Below are 19,189 nucleotides of genomic sequence, written 5' to 3'. Positions count from 1 at the left end.
GTATATTGAGAAAATGTGCAGGGGATGTATAAAGAGAATCTGCTTCTGGCTTGTGGTGCTGGCTCAAAGGGCCAAATGGCCTACTCCAGCACCTATTGTCTATTGTCTATTGACCCAAAAAGACCGTGCATTGGGGTGCATACAAATTTGAAAGTATGTATTGAAAACAGAAATTGCAGCAAAAGCTCAGCAGATCTGGCAGCATCTGTGAAGGGAAATCAGAGTTAACATTTTGGATCCAGAGACCCTTCCTCAAAACTGGATCCAAAACGTTGATTCCAATTTCCCTCTACAGATGCTGCCAGACCTGCTGAGCTTTTCTAGCAATTTCTGATTTTGCTTCTGATAGATAGCATCCACAGTTCTTTTGGTTATTATCGATAAAAGTTTAGTGGGTATTGTGTAGGATGTGTATTGGGGATACGTATCAGGAATTTTTTAGAGAAGATTCGTACAGAGGATGTTTTATAGATGAGGTCTGCAATTGTGGGTATATAGGAGTATTTATAGGGGATGTATTTAGAGGGATTTGTTTAGGGATGTGGTTAGGGGGTTTGTTTATGGGCTGTGTGCAAAATGGGTTGTGTGTAAGGAGTGTAAATAGCAGATGCAGATCATAATTGTGAGCTCTGAATATATTTATGGGGAAGGGTTCATTGTTTTATCAAGATAGAACATAGAACATAGATCAATACAGCTCAGAACAGGCCCTTCGGCCCTCGATGTTGCGTCGGCCTGTGAATTAATCCAAGCCCCTCCCCCTACACTACCACAGATATTGTGTGGTGAAGAGTTACTTGAGGAGTCTGAAGTTACTTGTCTGGATTTTGTGTGGTAATTGCAGGGTGTAGCAGTGATTGCGTGGAGTGGGGTGATACGTACAGGGTCTTGGGAGTATTTGTGTGGAATGTGGTGATGTTTACAGGGTCTTGAGGGTATTTGTGTGGCATGTGGTGATGTTTACCAGGTCTTGGGGGTATTTGAGTGGAGTGCGGTGGTATTTACAGGTTCTTGGGGGTATTTGAGTGGAATGCGGTGGTATTTACAGGTTCTTGGGGGTATTTGTGTGGAGTGCGGTGGTATTTACAGGGTCTTGCAAGTAATTGTGTGGGTTAGGATAGTATTTGCAAGGTCTGTACCTATGAGCAAAGAGAAATATGATTTGGACGCCTCCAGTAGCCACCGAAGTCTCCTGCAGTTTAAAAGCTGTCCCTGAAACCTGACTTCACAATCGACAAGACATATAGAATCATCGAATTTTACACTGCATAAGGAGGCCATTTGATCTGTTTTGTCTGTATTGGTTCCTGAAAGAGCTACCTAGCTATACCTACTGTCTGGCCCTATCTCCGTCACTGTCTAACTTCATCACTTTCAAATATATATGTAGCTGTCTTTTGAAACTGCCTATGGAATCAGTCTCCATCACTCCACCAGGCAGCACATTCCAAATCCTAACAACTCTCTGACAATCTTGAAATTGTGACCCCTAGTTACTGAAATACTAACTAGCGTTAACAGAATATCCTCTTTACCCTGCCAAAATTGTTCATAATTTTGGACACTTCAGTAAAGTCACTTCTTAATCTTGTCTCCAAGGAGAATAAATCCAATCTCTCCAATAACTTATCCAAAATCCTTCATTCCTGGTATCATTCCAATAAATCTCCTTTAAACTCTCTCCAAGGCTTTAATATCCTTACTTGAATAAGGTGCCCAAAACTGAACACAATACTTCAAATGTGGTCTGCCCAATGATTTGTAGAGGTATAGCATCACTTCTTCGCTTTTATACTCTATGCAGATATTTATAAACCAAGGAATCCTATTGCCTTCATAACAACAGCTTCATCTTGCCTGGCTACCTTCAGAGAATCATGCACATGAAACCCGAGGTCTCTCTGCTTGTGTAGTCCCTTCAAAGTTGGATCATTGAGCCTGTACTGTGTCTCTGTGTTTCTTCTACCAAAAATGCATAACTTCACATTTCTCTGCAATGAGATTCACCTGCCAGTTGTTTGCCTATTTGACCAACTTGTCAATATCCCTCTGAATTCGCTCAGCATCATTCTAACAATTCACTATTCTGTCTAGCTTAATACCATCTGCAAATTTAGAGATTTTGCTCTCAATGTCCATCTCCAAATTGTTTATATAAATCAGAAAAAGCAAGGGTCCCGTCATTGATCCCTGGGAAACACCACTATCAACTCGTCTGAGAAACGCCCATCTGTAGCTATCTGTTTCCTCTCTTTTAGCTAATTTCTAATCCATGCTTCCAAGGGCCCGTAAATATCAACAATTTCTAATTTGCTAACCAACCTGCCATGTGGCACTCTATGAAATGCTTTCCAAATATACAACATCTACAGCACCACTTCATCCGCTGCGCATGTCACCTCATGAAAGAACTAAAGTTTGTCAGACATGACCTGCCCTTGACAAAGCCATATTGACTGTCCAGTACAACTTATTTTTCTCCAAGTTATTTACTTTGTCTTGTATTATAGCCTCTATCAGTTTTCCCACTATTGATGTCAAGTTGACAGGCCTGTAATCTCCTGGGTTATCAGTTGCCTGTGTTTTAAACAATGGTGTCACCTTTGCAATCCCCCAGTTCTCCCGGGACTAATCCTGTGTTCAGAGAGGCCTGGAAGATTTCTGTCAATGGCTTTGCAATTTGCTCCCTTAACTCTCTCAGTAATCTAGGGATGCATCCCATTTGGGCCTGGTGAATTCTATCTGAAGTGCTGCCAACCTTTATCGCACCTCTTCTTTATTTATCACCACAGTTCTCAGTCGCTCAGCACCACATTTTCAATAGGTCATTGTCACAATTTTCTAATTTGGCAAGGAGAGAATGTAAGTACTTATTTCATACCTCTACCATATATTTGACTTCAGTGAACACTTACCCTGCTTGGTCCTTATGGACCCCACTCAATCCTTCACAAATCTTTTACCATTAGCATGTTTGAAAAACATTTTATTATTTGTTTTAGCACAGGCTACTATCCTTTCCTTATACTTTCTCTTAGACTTCCTTATTCCAGCCTAAGCCTTTCTCCTGCATTTGAGATACTCTTTCTGATTTCTGTTGCTATTATCATTTCTGTCATTTGGAGAGAAAAGTGAGGCTTAGAGACCACTGCTTTTTTATTCTGTCTCTGTACCAACCCCTGCTCTCACCTCAGTTCACTCAAGGTTTAAGGCTGGGAATTCAAGGCCTATGTTAGGCCTGGAACAAGGTTAGAGGTCATTCACTGCCCCAACCCAGCTACGACCAATCACACTGTTGGGATGAAGGGTCATGGCGAAAGGTTAGTATAAAATTTCAGGGAGTGGCAGGGCCCAGCTGCTCCCTACTCATCCTGTTTGACAAGCAACGAGACAGCTCACACTGAGAGTTAAATATAGACAGAGAGAGAGAGAGAGAGAGAGTGCAAGTCATACAAGGAGAGAGAAAGAGATGGAGACAGAGAGAGAGGCAGACGAAACAGAGAGACAGAGAGAATGGAGAGCATGAGATATATTGGGGGGGGGGGTGGAGGAGAGATGGGGAGAGAGAGAAGAAAGCAGAGAGAGAAAGACAGGAGAGACAGGGAAAGAGAAAGAGAGACAGAACAGCTGATGAGAGAGGGAGAAAGAGAGGGAAACTGAGACACAAAGAGGGGAGATTGGAGGAAGAGAGATAGTGGGGGGAGAATCAAGAGATAGGCAGTAAGAGGAATAGAGAGAGAGAAAGAAAGAAATAGAGAGACAGTGAGAAAGAGTGTGAGGGATAGAGAGGAACAGTGGGAAAATGGGGAGTGCAAGTTAGTGGGAAGAATAGAGAGGACAGAGTAGGGAGAATAGAAAGACAGGCAGTGGAAAGAATAGCGAAAGAGAGAGGGGGAGGAATAGAGATAGCAAGGGAGGGAAGAGACAGAGAAGGAGTGGGAGCGAGAGAGAGGGGGAGTGGGATGAATAGAGAGGGAAAAGGAGAAATAGAGAGGGAATAGGAGAAATAGAGAGACAGAGAGAGGGAGGAATAGAGACAGGGAGTGGGAGGAACAGAGAGATAGAGAGAGAGTAGAGGGAGGAATAGAGAGAGAGAGAGTGGGAAGAATAGAGATGGTGAGGGAATGGGAGAAATAGAGGGCGAGGGATGGAGGAAGAAAGAAGGAGAGGGAGGAATGGAGAGAGAGGAATAGAGAGAGAGGGAATGGGAGGAATAAAGATAGGGAGGAGGAATAGAGAGAGAGGGAGGAATAGAGAGAGAGGGACATGGAGGAACAGAGAGAGAGGGAGTGGGAGGAATAGAGAAAGAGAGAGGAATAGACAGCTTGAGGGAATGGGAGAAACAGAGACAGTGAGGCAGTGGAGGAACAGAGATAGAGGGTGAGGGAGGAATAGAGAGAGAGGGACGGGGAGGTACAGAGGGAGAGGGAGTGGAGGATTAGAGAGAGAGAGGCTGTGGGAAGAATACAGAGAGGAGTAGGAGGTATAGGCTGAGAGGGCAGGGAGGAATACAGAGAGTGAGGGAATGGGCAAAATACAGATGGAAAGGGAGAAATAGAGAGAGGGGGATGGAGGGAGGAACAGAGAGACAGGGAGTGGGGGAATGGAGATAGGGAGTAGGTGCAATAGAGAGAAAGGGAGGAATAGAGAAAGACGGATAAGGAGGAACAGAGATATAGTGGGAGAGTGAGGAATAGAGTGAGAGAGACAGGGAGGAACAGAGAAGAAGTGGGAGGAATAGGCAGAGTGAAATAGAGAGAGAGAGGGAGGGAGGAATACAGAGACGGAGTGGGGGAATGGAGATAGTGAGGGAATGAGATGCATAGAGAGAGAAGGCGGAATAGATAGAGAGAGGGAATGGGAGAAGTAGAGAGAGAGAAGCAGTAGGAGGAATAGATAGAGGGAACGGGAGAAGTAGAAGCAGTAGGAGGAATAGATAGAGGGAGGGAATGGGAGAAATGGAGAGAGAGAAGCAGTAGGAGGAATAGATAGAGGGAATGGGAGAAATAGAAGCAGTAGGAGGAATAGATAGAGAGAGGGAATGGGAGAAATGGAGAGAGAGAAGCAGTGGGAGGAATAGATAGAGGGAATGGGAGAAATAGAAGCAGTAGGAGGAATAGATAGAGAGAGGGAATGGGAGAAATGGAGAGAGAGAAGCAGTGGGAGGAATAGATAGAGGGAATGGGAGAAATAGAAGCAGTAGGAGGAATAGATAGAGAGAGGGAATGGGAGAAATGGAGAGAGAGAAGCAGTAGGAGGAATACAGAGGGAATGGGTGAAATAGAGAGAAGCAGTAGGAGGAATAGATAGAGAGAACGGGAGAAGTAGAGAAGCATTAGGAGTAATAGATAGAGGGAACGGGAGAAATATAAGCAGTAGGAGGCGTAGATAGATGGAACAGGAGAAACAGAGAGAGAGAAGCAGTAGGAGGAATAGATAGAGAGGGAACGGGAGAAATAGAGAGAGAAAAGCAGTAAGCTGAATAGGTAGAGAGAGAATGGGGGAAATAGCGAGAAGCAGTAGACAACATAGAGAGAGGTGGGAACGGGAGAAATAGAGAGAGAAGCAGTAGGAGGAATAGATAGAGAGAGGGAAAGGGAGAAATAGAGAGAGAGAGAAACAGTAGGAGGAATAGATAGAGAGAGAATGGAAGAAATAGAGAGACAGAAGCATTAGGAGGAATAGATAGAGGGAACGGGAGAAATAGAAGCAGTAGGAGAAATAGCTGGAGAGAGGGAACAGAAGAAATGGAGAGAGAGAAGCAGTAGGAGGAATAGTTAGAGGGAACGGGTGGAGTAGAGAGAGAGAAGCAGTAGGATGAATGGAGAGGGAACAGGAGAAATAGAGAGAAGCAGTAGGAGGAATAGATAGAGATAGGGAATGGGAGAAATAGAGAGAAGCAGTAGGAGGAATAGATAGAGAGAGGGAACAGCAGAATTAGAGAGAGAGAAGCATTAGGAGGAATAGATAGAGGGAATGGGAGAAATAGAGAGAGAGAAGCAGTAGGAAGAATAGATAGAAAGAGGGAATGGGAGAAATAGAGAGAGAAGCTGTAGGAGGAATAGATAGAGGGAATGGGAGAAATAGAAGCAGCAGGAGGAATAGATAGAGCGAGGGAACGGGAGAAATAGAAGCAGTAGGAGGAATAGAGAGGGAACGAGAGAAATAGAGAAGCAGTAGGAGGAATAGATAGAGAGAGGGAATGGAAGAAATTGAGAGAGAAGAAGCATTAGGAGGAATAGATAGAGGGAACGGGAGAAATGAGAGAGAGAAGCAGTAGGAGGAATAGATAGAGGGAACAGGAGAAATAGAAGCAGTAGGAGGAATCGATAGAGGGAACGGGAGAAATAGAGATAGAGAAGCAGTAGGAGGAATAGATAGAGAGAGGGAACGGGAGAAATAGAGAGAGCAGCTGTAGGAGGAATAGATAGAGGGAATGGGAGAAATAGAAGCAGTAGGAAGAATAGATAGAGAGGGAACGGGAGAAATAGAGAGAAGCATTAGGAGGAATAGATAGAGGGAACGGGAGAAATAGAGAGAGAGAAGCAGTAGGAGGAATAGATAGAGAGAGGGAACGGGAGAAATTGAGAGAGAGAAGCATTAGGAGGAATAGATAGAGAGAGGGAACGGGAGAAATAGAGGGAGCGAAGCAGTAGGAGGAATAGATAGAGAGAGGGAACGGGAGAAATAGAGAAGTATTAGGAGGAATAGATAGAGAGAGGGAACAGGAGAAATAGAGGGAGAGAAGCAGTAGGAGGAATAGATAGAGAGAGGGAACGGGAGAAATAGAGGGAGAGAAGCAGTAGGAGGAATACATAGAGAGAGGGAACAGGAGAAATAGAGAGAGAAGCTGTAGGAGGAATAGATAGAGAGAGGGAACGGGAGAAATAGAGGGAGAGAAGCTGTAGGAGGAATAGATAGAGGGAACAGGAGAAATAGAGAAGCATTAGGAGGAATAGATAGAGCGAGGGAACGGGAGAAATAGAGGGAGAGAAGCAGTAGAGGAATAGATAGAGAGAGGGAAAGGGAGAAATAGAGAAGCATTAGGAGGAATAGATAGAGAGAGGGAACGGGAGAAATAGAGGGAGAGAAGCATTAGGAGGAATAGATAGAGAGAGGGAACGGGAGAAATAGAGGGAGAGAAGCAGTAGGAGGAATACATAGAGAGAGGGAATGGGAGAAATAGAGAGAGAAGCTGTAGGAGGAATAGATAGAGAGAGGGAACGGGAGAAATAGAGGGAGAGAAGCAGTAGAGGAATAGATAGAGGGAACAGGAGAAATAGAGAAGCATTAGGAGGAATAGATATAGAGAGGGAACGGGAGAAATAGAGGGAGAGAAGCAGTAGGAGGAATAGATAGAGCGAGGAACGGGAGAAATAGAAATAGAGAAGCTGTAGGAGGAATAGATAGAGAGAGGGAACAGGAGAAATAGAGGGAGAGAAGCAGTAGGAGGAATAGATAGAGAGAGGAACGGGAGAAATAGAAATAGAGAAGCTGTAGGAGGAATAGATAGAGAGAGGGAACAGGAGAAATAGAGGGAGAGAAGCTGTAGGAGGAATAGATAGAGGGAACGGGAGAAATATAAGCATTAGGAGGCGTAGATAGACGGAACAGGAGAAATAGAGAGAGAGAAGCACAAGGAAGAATAGATAGAGGGAACGGGAGAAATAGAGAAGCAGGAGGAGGAATAGATAGAGGGAACGGGAGAAATAGAAACAGTAGGAGGAATAGATAGAGCGAGGGAACGGGAGAAATAGAGAAGCAGTCGGAGGAATAGATGGAGAGAGGGAACGGAAGAAATAGAGAGAAGCATTATGAGGAATAGATAGAGGGAACGGGAGAAATAGAGAGAAGCAGTAGGAGGAATACATAGAGAGAGGGAACGGGAGAACTAGAGAAGCTGTAGGAGGAATAGATAGAGGGAACGGGAGAAATAGAGAGAGAGAAGCAGTAGGAGGAATAGATAGAGGGAATGGGAGACAGAAAGAAGCAGTAGGAGGAATGGATAGAAAGAGGGAATGGGAGAAATAGAGAGAGAGAAGCAGTAGGAGGAATAGATAGAGGGAACGGGAGAAACAGAGAGAGAGAAGCAGTAGGAGGAATAGATAGAGAGAGGGAACGGGTGAAATAGAAGCAGTAGGAGGAATAGTTAGAGAGATAGAATGGGAGAAATAGAGGGAGAGAAGCAGTAGGAGGAATAGATAGAGGGAACGGGAGAAATAGAGAAGCAGTAGGAGGAATAGATAGAGAGAGGGAACGGGAGAAATAGAGTGAGAGAAGCAGTAAGAGGAATAGATAGAGAGAGGGAAGTAGAGAATCATACACCATTTGCAGAGCCTAAAGCCCTGGAGCTGCTTGCGTAGAAACACATTCCTTCCCAGCACTCACCCTTTGGTTCGAGTTGCAAGGATCTCAAGTTTTCGCTGAACATTCTCTGTTGCCAGTCTGAGGTTGGGTTGATCGTTCATTTGTTGAAAATGGACATATTGTCCACCAGGAGGTATTTTCTACAGGGACAACGGTGAAACAGCCAACCTTGCAGGCAGGCTGTCCGTTTACACCCAGAATTCACTGTAAGTAAATGCTTGAACAAGTACGGCAGCTTTATCCTGAAATCATTGAATTGCATAAGATAAAACAGAACAGAAGGCTATTCAACCCACTGTATGTGTCCTAGCTCTTTTATTATAGTACCACTGATCAGTTTGTTCCACACATCCCAAAAATCCTCCATTTGGAGTAGTTATCTAATTCCTTTCTGCAAATTACAATCGTATCTGGGTTGACCGTACTATCAGACAGTACATTCCAAACCCAAACTGTTCATTTCCCTTTTATCAATCACCTGTAATCTGTCTGTTTCCTATTGCAGCTGCAGTTGTTGACATTCCTACAAATGGGTATCATAGAATCCCTATCGTGTGGAAAAAGACCGTTTAGCTCATTGAGTCTGCACCAACTGCCCAAAGTGCATCCCACCCAGACCCACCCACTATTGTCCTGTAAACCAACATTCCCATGGCTAACCCACCTAACCTGGGCACTATGGGGCAAATTAACGTGGCCAATCCACCCTAACCTGCACGTCGACAAACCAAAGCACCCAGAGGAAACTGGGAGACACAGGGAGAATGTGCAAACTGCACAGGGACAGTGGCCTGAGAATGGAATCAAACCGTGGACCCTAGCACTGTGAAGCAGCAGTGCTAACCACTGTGCCACCATGCCACCCTGAGTTCATGAATCTGAATTTACTGGATCAAAGCCCTTTCTGGCTGCGTACACTTTGATGTCCCTCCTTTGAGATTCTTTGATTTGAGGAGGACAATCTTAGTGTCTCCACATTCACTGAAGCTCCTCATCTGACAATGCTTTTTAATACCATCTCAAAACATTCCTGCATACAGACTAGTCCCAATGAAAGAGGTTTCTCTTTGCGAGGCGGTCAACTTGACAGCACTTAAATATCTTGGAGAAATGCCAATGGATAAAAATATACAACAGTTTCAGAAATAGTTCGAGGCTTGAAGCTACCTTATCTGGGATGTAAGAGAACAACCTCAGGGTGAGTAGTCAGGGAGCTGAGACTGAGCAAATAACTTTCACTTAATGGACCCAACCCCAACAGCCTCTGCTTCCCGGTTCCCTTTCATTGAATTTTGTGCGTTTTGTTCTAGGCTGTCTTTCTAGGTGGCAAATGTACAAGCTGTCTGTGAGATGGGGCACTACAGTAGAATTCAGACCATCCTAGACCATAGACCCACAAAGGGACTTTCACATCAGACCCACAACATCACAGCAAGGTGCACTGACCCTGAGCATCAGCCTCCCTGCAAATTTGGCTATCTCACCAACTCCCCCTGTAGAAGGAAAACTTGAGAATACCTCCAGCTTGACAATGCATTCACACACTGTCACTCTCCCACACACTGTCACTGTCACACACACAGTCACTCTCATACTATCATTCTCACACCATCACTCTCACTATGTCACTCTCACACTTTGTCTCACACACACTCACTCTCACACTGTCATTCTCACACACTGACAATCTTACACTGTCACTCACATCCTGTCACTTTCACACACTTATTCTCACACATGTATTGTCACTCTCACACACTCTGTCTCACATGCACTGTCACTCTCACACTATCGCTCATACACATGCTATCACTTTCACACATACTATCTCACACACATATTTTCACTCTCACGTACAGTCACTCACACTATCACTCTCACACACGACCCCACACTGTCACACTCACACATGCTGTCACTTTCATACACTGTCTCATACACAATGTCACTCTCACACTGTGACTCACGTGCACAGTCTCACACAATCATTCTCACGTATGCACTAACACTCACACACACACTGTCACTCTTACACATGCTATCACTCACACTGTCACTCACACACATGCTATTACTCACACACTGCCACACTCACACTGTCACTGTCACTCACATGATGTCACTCTCACACTATCACTCTCTGACACACTCTGTCACACTCACACTGTCACACTCACATATTGTCACTTTCTCACACTGTCACTGTCACACTGTCACTCACAAACTATCACACTCACGCAGTCACTCACACACAGTTACTCTCACACACATTGTCACTCTAAAGCACACCGTCACTCTCACACACTCACTCTTACACACATTGTCACTCTCACACTGTCAATGTCTTGCACTGTCACTCATACACACTGTCTCACATACGATCACTCTGTCATACACTGTTACTCACACACTGTAATTTCCATACTCACTTCACTGACACATGCACTATCTCACACACACACGTCTCATGCACACTGTCACTGACACATATACACCCTAGAATGTGGGTGGACCATTTAAGGAGTCTGTTATGTCTGATGGAGAAGCAGGAAATATTTTCCTCTCACAGGGTCATGAGTCTTTGAAGTTTGCTCCCTGGAAGACTGGAAGGGCAGAGTTACTGTATATTTTTTAGGTGGAGGATGCAAGGAGGTCAAATGTTATCAGGGATTTAGGGTAGAGGGCACAGTCCCACCAGACAACAGCTGATTGAATGACAGAAGAGACTTGATGGGCTGGATGGCCTTTCCTGCTCCAAATTGTGTGTTCATGTCACACACACAGGCATTCACCCCCATCCATTCAGATTGACACAAACACACAGACACGTGTGCATCCACAAGTGCACACACACACTCAGACTCATAGTTGACTCATACTCAGATGCAAACATATTCACTCACACACACACTCGTAGACAAACACGCTCGCCTACTGGACTCAGAAATGCACACATTCTGACTCCCAATTGTATAAGTACATGCACACACAGGCAGTCAAACACACACACTCACTGACGAACACACAGACACACACACACACACACTCACCCACAAACACAAACTATGTCACCAACATGCAGACTCTTAATTTTATAATTTATCATTTTAATCCAAGATTTTTTGCCAGAGTATATCTCAGATTTAGGAAAAGGGACCCTGTTTAAAACACAGTCTGTTGGTCGCAAGACTAGGAGGACAAACCTTTCTAATTACTAAACCAAAAGCAGATCAACCCAACAGAAACAGTGAGCGCCTCATTGCCAGCTCCATATTGGCTCGGGATACAATGACCTTGACTGGTTTGATATCATCAGAGAGAGGACGGAGCCCATCAGAGGTAGTTCATTATATAATCATCAAGATCAGGAGTTGTCACAATCCTACATTTCAAGGCTGGTCAACAAGTGAAAATAAAATACACACGCTTCAGACCAGGGGAACCATCAAGGCAATCTTTATCTTTCTTGTCTCGTTTCTGTAGATGATATAATTGCAGCAGCCTCGTTAAGGAAAGGGCTGAACTGGGAGAAACATGAGCACGTAGCTCTGTGGTATCAGGTATACCAGAGCAGTGTATCTCTCTGTGTGTCTACAACCACCAGGAGGAAATCAGATAACCCAAAGAGCAGGAATGGCTCTGAAGGCAGCAACGAGAGGAGACAGGATATGGTGAACCTGCAGACCCCCTCATCCAATGGTCATGTGGAGAGTTGCTGCACATCTCCTGACCAAAGCTCCAGTAATTCTGAGAGCTTTAACCATCAGGAACTGGGAAGCAGGAAGGGCAGTTCAGTGAAATCCAAATGGGAAATAATCACTTTTGTTACAGAACATTTCCCATCAGTTGGTCACATTATGGCTCTCTGTACGCATTCTCTTCAAAATCTGAAACCTGTGTTGATCACTTTCTTCCTCATCCTTCAATGAGATTGAAAACGCAAAAAGCAGAACTTTGACCCTCACCTAATCAGATACAGACGACATATCCTGCTGAGCCTGGGGGCATATGTTTGGCAGTGGATTCACAGAGAGATATGGAAATTGTTTCCGGAAAAGATTTGGGTTTTGGGTGTTTGGGTGGTGGCGGGGGTGGGGTGTGCAGGGAATGATTTTCCTCATGTGTGTCAACAAAAAGTGAATGTGGACCCAGCCTGGGACTTCCTGGCACGTTCCATTCTCACTGGCTTCTGCAGAGAGCAGTGAATGGAGCAACAGTGACACTCCCAAAAAGTCCACACTTTGAGAAAGCAAAACACCGAAGCTCAGGGAGTGAGTGGGCTGGCCCTGGGTCGAAGTCCCTTCATGCCCCCAAAGGAAGAGAGTGAGGTCAGAGGGCCAGGAGATGACAGGAAGCTACAAAGAAGGTGCAGGAGGGAGCTCCTGATGAAGCACCTGGTACCCACGCTGAGGATGGGAAACATTAAGGAAGTTCAAATCTATGTTCAGGGTCCCTGGGAGGACAACCTAAGACCACTAGCCAGGCTGGGACAGCAGACGGGCATTTCAACTACCCGTGGGTATAGTATAGGGACAAGGATGTGGGTCAAAAGGTATTTATTGTAGGGACGAGATCAGAAACCTCCCCAAACCCTTGTAGAAAGCTGGAGGAGGGGAGGGCTGTCTGAAGATCTCAGGGCTTGGATCGCAGGAAAAGCAACAGGCCCTGGGTGATCCTATTTGTGTCACAGACAACAGCAAAGTTCTGGTTGCAGTGCCCTGCTCAGCGTGCGGTGGCTACCACAAAGCTCTTAAACAATGGCAGCAGTGGCACAGAACCAGGGAGCTCCATTCTTCCTGGTTGAAAGGATCAGGCAGATGCTTGAGGAATTTCCTATACTCATTTCCAGATTGGTTGTAAGATAATAAAGTGTGGAGCTGGATGAACACAGCAGGCCGAGCAGCACCTCAGGAGCACACAAGCTGACGTTTTGGGCCTAGACCCAGATTGGTTGTGGCTGCTGTATGGAAAGAGAGCTGCAGAGATTAGTGGGGGTGGGGGTGTGGTGCCATTGTCCAAATGGAGTTGATGGGGCCTCCAAAGGATCACTCGCTCAGAACCCTTTGGTTTGCCTGGAGTCAGGAATTGGGACAAGAGTTAGTTTGACCCCAAAACCTCAGAGCATGTGGAGGAATCTCTGTCTGGAGGGAGAGGGAGAACAAAGGGCATGCCCCGTGAGGCTTGAAACATAGAATCATAGAAACCCTCCAGTGTGGAAAGAGGCCTTTCAGCCCATTAGGTCTGCACTGATCCTCCAAAAAGCATCCCACCCTGAACCAGTACCCCAACCTATCCCTGTAACTTTGCATTTCCCACGGCTAACTCACCTTGCTTGTGCACTCCTGGACACGATGGGCAATTTGGCATGGCCTTCTCATGTGGACTGTAGGAGGAAACAGAAGAACCCCGGAGGAAACCTGTGCAGATACAGGGAGAATGTGCAAACTCTACACAGGCAGTTACCTGAGGCTGGTCCCTGGTGCTGTGAGGCAACAGTGCCAGTGCGACCCACTGCCAGTCAGTCTGAGGAAGATGGGGTCAGGGAGGGGCTAGGGGCATGCTGTTCATGTAGGAATGTGGGCCACTGGAGGAAGGGCTGACACAAATGGAGAAATTCCAGTTCCAGGAATCCCCTCTAGAACAGGAGTCCTGTTAGAATGAAACTGAAAGATTTCCCTAAGGTTAGGGATAAGAGTATAAACATGTGTGTGATGTGTCCAAAAGGGACGGGCGAGCAAGGTTAAGACTCGCAAGCATTCATTGAGAACGCCCAGCACATAATTTCGCTGTGTTTACTACATGATTATCCAGGGTAAGGTCTTTCCTGCGGATAGAGTGCCCTGCTGTGATTTCATTGAGGGTTAGACCACTCCCCGCAACTCCTCTGCATCACTTCCTCCAAGACGGAATGGGATGAGAATGGGAAGGGAATAGGAGACGAATGGGGTCTGGGCAAGCGAGCAATTAATGGGGGCGTGGATTTCTTCCTGAAAGGAGCAGACGATGGGGACAGCTTGGGTGCAGTGCTGTTCCGGGAGCCAAACGCAAATAAATGCTCATTGCTCTCAGAATCACACACTATCTCCAACATGCTCAGATCTCTAAGAATCTCTCATTCTCAAATGTTCACACATATACTATCTTACTCTCCCTCTCTCACAAGTCACTCTTGCAATGTGGTGTCTCACACTCATCATATCCCACTGTTAGCCAATCTCTTTTACACACTCATAGATACACACATGCAGTCCTTCACACCCTGGCATACACTTACACAGCCTTAAACACACTCATATACCCTTCCCCATACTTGTACATACTTTCACACACATTTGTGCACCCTCACATGCCTTCACGCACTTGTACCCTCACATACACTTGTGCATCCACCCTATCACATACCCTCACACACACCTACCCCTGCACTCAAACACACACGCACTCTCACACATTGATACGCAAAAATATATAAATATGTAAACATATACATAAACTCACATACAGTCTGTCTCTTACAGTCTCAAACACTCCCATAAACCCTCACAGACGTATACACACACACCACACACACAGGTTGTCATATAAATACATTTCAGAAACAGTCAGGGACAATGGGGATAAATGAGAAAAGGTCCAAAGCCCCTCTCCCTGTTTCAGCCTTTGAGGATTAGAGTGATTCAATGCCTCCCCCTGCTGGTGGATCGATGTGACTGCGCAGACTGTTGGTGAAGGGGTGAATCCATGCATCCGTCACAAATAAGAGCAATGATTAGATTAGTCGCGTCAACACTGATACCAGATCATTGGGTAGTGTTTAACACAACTCTTTATAAACAAAACCGTTCATAAAATATCAGCCAGTGATCCCACTCAGCATTGGCAAACTGACCTTGACAGCATTCTTCCTCACAATGAGGACTGGGCAGAGAGCGCTGTGTTTCTACTGAGGGGGGTATTGGGGTGGACAGTGAGGTTTCGGGTATGTATACCCTGATGGAAATGACTGTGACTGTGTGTGATTGTGTCTCTGTGATTCTGCGTGCGTATGTCTGATTATGGCTTTGGCTCTGTGTGCCTCTGTGTGACTGCACCTGTTTTTCATTTTTGCCTCCATGTCTCTTAATTCTCCAGAATCAGTTTCCAACAGCTATTTTCCCAAAAAAAAATCCTTTGATCAAGGAGCGAGTGTTCTTCACACATTCTGAGTCCCAACCAATAAAGACCAACACACTATCTGTCATCCCAATTGTTGACCGCACCAATGTGTTCACTTTCAGTGATGGTATACAAAGACATCTCATTCTTCTTGAACACCAACATTTGAAACTGATTAGTCTGAGCAAAGTGATTCACTCTTCCTCACATTATATTCCATCTGCCTACTCCTTTCCCAACGATTTAACCTGCCTACATCGATTGCAGCCTCTTTGTTTCCCTCTAACATCTCTTTTCCACTGCACTGTTTGGTTTTGGAAAATCTGGAGAAACAGTTTAAAGTCTATTTTGGGATTCCGGATGATATCAACAATCTGGTCTGGAGCTGGAGGAATGCTGATAGAAGCCCACACAAGATGTTTTATAAATCATGACTTGGTGCAATGAGAGAATAAATTCCATCCGGCCCATAGAGGTATTGAATGTCTCTGGTCAGGTACTGCATCAGTCACTGCCTGTCGTTTGGTGTGTAGGGTGTTTTGCCTCCTACACTGATCTGGGCAGTTCTTCTCCACTGGGATTCTTGGATTGTGGAGGTGGTGTTATGGGAGACAATAAGAGAAAATTTTTAATTCCTTTTTTATATGCATACAGCACTCCATCTGAGTGAAGGAGTCAAAGTGGCAAGTGACGCCTCTGGAATCAAACAGCATGCAATGTGTGTTGCTCTGAAGTGTCTCCTGGAAGCAATAACTGAGGTCCATGCACTTGGTATTTGTTGCTGATCAATGATATCTGTAGCCTCCTGTAACTCAAATCATGCAGTTCACCTTCTGTACCAGAGCTTTGAGCTCTGCAATTCCATCAATCATGTAGATAATACTCTCATTTCCAAGTCAAGCATGGTTACTGTTGGTGCAGGGGCCATCTGTTAATGACCTCCACTGATATGGGTTGGGGAGAGGGGAGTGGGTGGGGTGACATCTCGTGCTTTGGCTCCCAAACCACAGGGAAACCTCGATACCATCCTGTCCATCAGGCCATGTGGCTAGTCCCACTGAGCCATCTCTGACTGCCTCTCTTGTGCTTCTACCAACAAAGAAAATTTGTAAGTCTCTGATTGTAGGAACATGAATAGGCCATTCAGCCCCATGAGCCTGTTCCACCATGGAAAGGGATCATGGCTGAGTTGTGGCCTTTGGCCGATATCTTTTAACATCCTTCAATGGAGCAAACAATTATCACTCAGATTTAAAATTAACAACTGATCCAGCATTTACTTCCTTTTGTGGAAGAGACTACCAAACTTCCACAGTCGTCTGCATGTAGATGTGGTTCCAATCATCTCTTCTGAATGGCCTGGACTGAATTCTTAAGACTGTGTCCCCTAGTTCCAGAATCTTCAGCCAATGGGAACAGTTGAAACAGAGGGGCTGAAACAGAGTGCGAGAGACAGAGGGGCTGAATCAAAGGGGCTGAAACAGACTGCGAGAAACAGAGTGTGAGAAACAGAGGAGCTGATACAAAGGGGCAGAAACAGAGTGCGAGAAACAGAGGAGAAAGGGGCTGAAACAGAGTGGGAGAAACAGAGGGGCTGAAACAGAGTGTGAGAAACAGAGTGCAAGAAACAGAGTGCAAGAAACAGAGTGCAAAAAACAGAGTGGCTGAAACAGTGCGTGAGAAACAGAGAGGTAGAAAAAGAGTGCAAGAAACAGAGTGCGAGAAACAGAGGTGCTGAATCAGAGGGGCTGAAACAGACTGCGAGAAAGAGTGCAAGAAACAGAGGGGCTGAAGCAGAGGGTGAGAAACAGAGGGGATGAAACAGAAAGGCTGAAACAGATGGGCTGAAATGGAGTGTGAGAAACAGAGTGCGAGAAACAGAGGAGCTGAAACAAAGGGGCAGAAACAGAGTGCAAGAAACAGAGTGTGAGCAACAGAGAGCGAGAAACAGAGGGGCTGAAACAGAGTGCGAGAAACAGAGGGGGTGAAACAGAGTGGCTGAAACAGAGGGCGAGAAACAGATGGGCTGAAGCAGAGGGGCTGACACAGAGGGGCTGAAACAGAGTGTGAGAAACAGAGTGCGAGAAACGGAGTGCGAGAAACAGAGTGCAAGAAACAGAGTGTGAGAAACAGAGAGGTTGAAACAGTGTGAGAAACAGAGTGTGAGAAACTGAGGAGAAAAGGCCTGAAACAGAGTGTGAAAAACAGGGGCTGAAACAGAGGGTCTGAAATAGAGTGTGAGAAACAGAGTGCGAGAAAGTGAGGAGAAAGGGGCTGAAACAGAGTGCGAGAAACAGAGAGCGAGAAACAGAGCGCGAGAAACAGAATTCGAGAAACTGAGGAGAAAGGGGCTGAAACAGAGTGTGAGAAACAGAGTGGCTGAAACAGAGTGCGAGAAACAGAGCGCGAGAGACAGAGAGTGAGAAACAGAGGGGGTGAAACAGAGTGGCTGAAACAGAGGGTGAGGGACAGAGTGCGAGAAACAGAGTATCAGAAACACAGGGGCTGAAACAGAGGGTCTGAAACAGAGTGAGAGAAACAGAGGGGCTGAAACAGAGTGCGAGAAACAGAGTGCGAGGGACAGAGTGCAAGAAGCAGGGGGACTGAATCAGAAGGGCTGTAACAGACTGCGAGAAACAGAGTGTGAGAAACTGAGGAGAAAAGGGCTGAAACAGAGTGCAAAAAAAAGGGGCTGAAACAGAGGGTCTGAAATAGAGTGCGAGAAACAGAGTGTGAGAAACTGAGGAGAAAGGGGCTGAAACAGAATGCAAGAAACAGAGTGCGAGAAACAGAGCGCGAGAAACAGAGTGCGAGAAACTGAGGAGAAAGGGGCTGAAACAGAGTGCAAGAAACAGAGTGCGAGAAACAGAGCGCGAGAAACAGAGTGCGAGAAACTGAGGAGAAAGGGGCTGAAACAGAGTGCAAGAAACAGAGTGCGAGAAACAGAGTGCGAGAAACAGAGTGCCTGAAACAGAGGGGCTGATGCAGTGCGAGAAACAGAGTCGCTGAAAGAGAGTGGCGGAAATGGAGGGCCTGATACAGGGGGCCTGAAACACAATGCGAGAAACAGAGGGGCTGAAACAGAGTGCAAGAAACAGAGTGTGGGAAACAGAGTGCGAGAAACTGAGGAGAAAGGGGCTGAAACAGTGCGAGAAACAGAGGAGAAAGGGGCTGAAACAGTGCGAAAAACAGAGTGCGAGGGACAGAGTGCGAGAAACAGAGGGGCTGAAACAGAGTTGCTGAAACAGAGGGTGAGGGACAGAGTGCGAGAAACAGAGGTGCTGAATCAGAGGGGCTGAAACAGACTGTGAGAAAGATTGCGAGAAACAGAGGGGCTGAAACAGAGGGTGAGAAACAGAAGGGATGAAACAGAGTGTGAGAAACAGAGGGGCTGAAACAGAGGGTCTGAAACAGAGTGCGAGAAACAGAGTGGCTGAAACAGAGGGCCGGAAACAGATGGGCTGAAGCAGAGGGGCGGATACAGAGGGGCTGAAACAGAGTGCGAGAAATAGAGGGGCTGAAACAGAGTGCGAGAAACAGAGTGCGAGAAACAGATGGGCTGAAACAGAGGGGCTGAAACAGACTGCGAGAAAGAGTGCGAGAAACAGAGGGGCTGAAGCAGTGGGTGAGAAACAGAGGGGATGAAACAGAAAGGCTGAAACAGATG

Source organism: Stegostoma tigrinum, chromosome 42 (assembly GCF_030684315.1).
Source record: "Stegostoma tigrinum isolate sSteTig4 chromosome 42, sSteTig4.hap1, whole genome shotgun sequence".
Taxonomy (NCBI): Eukaryota; Metazoa; Chordata; class Chondrichthyes; order Orectolobiformes; family Stegostomatidae; genus Stegostoma; species Stegostoma tigrinum.
Note: the sequence above shows the minus strand (reverse complement) of the source record.